General features: G+C 44.4%; 1 protein-coding gene across 4 annotated transcripts in view; it reads left to right on the forward strand.

Annotated features, from left to right (window-relative positions):
* The first annotated feature begins 777 nt into the window (after positions 1-777).
* Positions 778-1187, forward strand: part of LOC101759568 (receptor like protein kinase S.2) — a 7260-nt gene continuing 6850 nt past the window's right edge. For 2 of the 4 annotated variants that reach the window (XM_022824751.1, XM_004962156.3), the window contains exon 1: positions 778-987. The gene's annotated coding sequence lies outside the window, so the exon portion shown is untranslated. The remainder of the gene's footprint in view (positions 988-1187) is intronic. The other 2 variants (XM_022824750.1, XM_004962155.3) reach the window with 1 other exon arrangement.

Genomic DNA, 1187 nt, shown 5'->3' on the forward strand with positions numbered 1-1187 from the left:
TCTGCTGAACTTGATCCTGTTTAAGTGGTTAAATCGGATGAAATCCGACGACGCTTCGTGTTAGCTCGGTTTAGGCAGTGGTGTCGCATGTTAGGCGGCTTAACCCTGCTTAATCAAGCTAACCCGAGGTGGTTCCGCCACACGATGTTTAGTTACCCAACTCCTAACTTTGATACTATGCAAAAAGAAGATTTCCCATCACATCAAACTTACGGTACATACATGTAGTACTAAATGTAGACGAAATTAAAAACTAATTGCACAGTTTTGTTGTACTTTGCGAGACGAATCTTTTGAGCCTAATTAGTCAATATTTGGACAATAATTCACAAATACAAATGAAACGCTACAGTGTGCTACAGTGCTGGCACGGTAATTTTGCATCTCCCAAATTAAGGCTTGTTTAGTTCCCTCCAAAATTCTAACTTTGGTACTATGTAAAAAGAAGATTCCCCATCATATCAAACTTATGGTACATGCATGGAGTACTGAATGAGACGAAATCAAAAACTAATTGTACAGTTTTGTTGTACTTTACGAGACGAATCTTTTGAGCCTAATTAGTCAATATTTGAACAATAATTCACAAATACAAACAAAACGCTACAGTGTTGCTATAGTAATTTTGGTTGTCCAAAGTTGGGCAACTAAACAAAGGCTTAGCCAACTAAACAAGGCCTCGGTACTTCACAAGAAGCTGACTGTTGAAAACGAGGGCACTGCGCACGGGCCTGTAGACTGTAGCCTGTAGCTATAAGAAGCTCGAAAGGCGGACGGCGGACCCGCCTCCTTCACATGCTTTCTTCTCCGACGCGCCCTCTATTTCTCTCACCCACCAAGCGTTGACCTGCCGGGCAATGAAAGGAGAATAGAGGCTTGCTTCCTCGCAGGTCGGGAGCTGGATCTCATCTCGTCTGATCTCTTGCCACTGGTAGTTCTCCGCAGGATCAACCCTCTGTGGCACATCGGTTGTGAACTTGTGGTACGGTACGCGTCTTGCCGCGCTCCCCCCCCCCCCCCAACCCTCGTTTTTTTTTTTAGTAACACTGTGGTTGAGCGATGGGGACAAAACAGGGAGGAAGAAATGTACCAAGAACTTGGGGGCAATGAGAACTTAAAATTGACTAAGATGTGTGATAAGCTCACCCACGAATATGCCGAGAAACTCGATGTCCTTGCTTCTCACG

This window comes from Setaria italica, chromosome III, assembly GCF_000263155.2.
Source record: "Setaria italica strain Yugu1 chromosome III, Setaria_italica_v2.0, whole genome shotgun sequence".
Lineage (NCBI taxonomy): Eukaryota > Viridiplantae > Streptophyta > Magnoliopsida > Poales > Poaceae > Setaria > Setaria italica.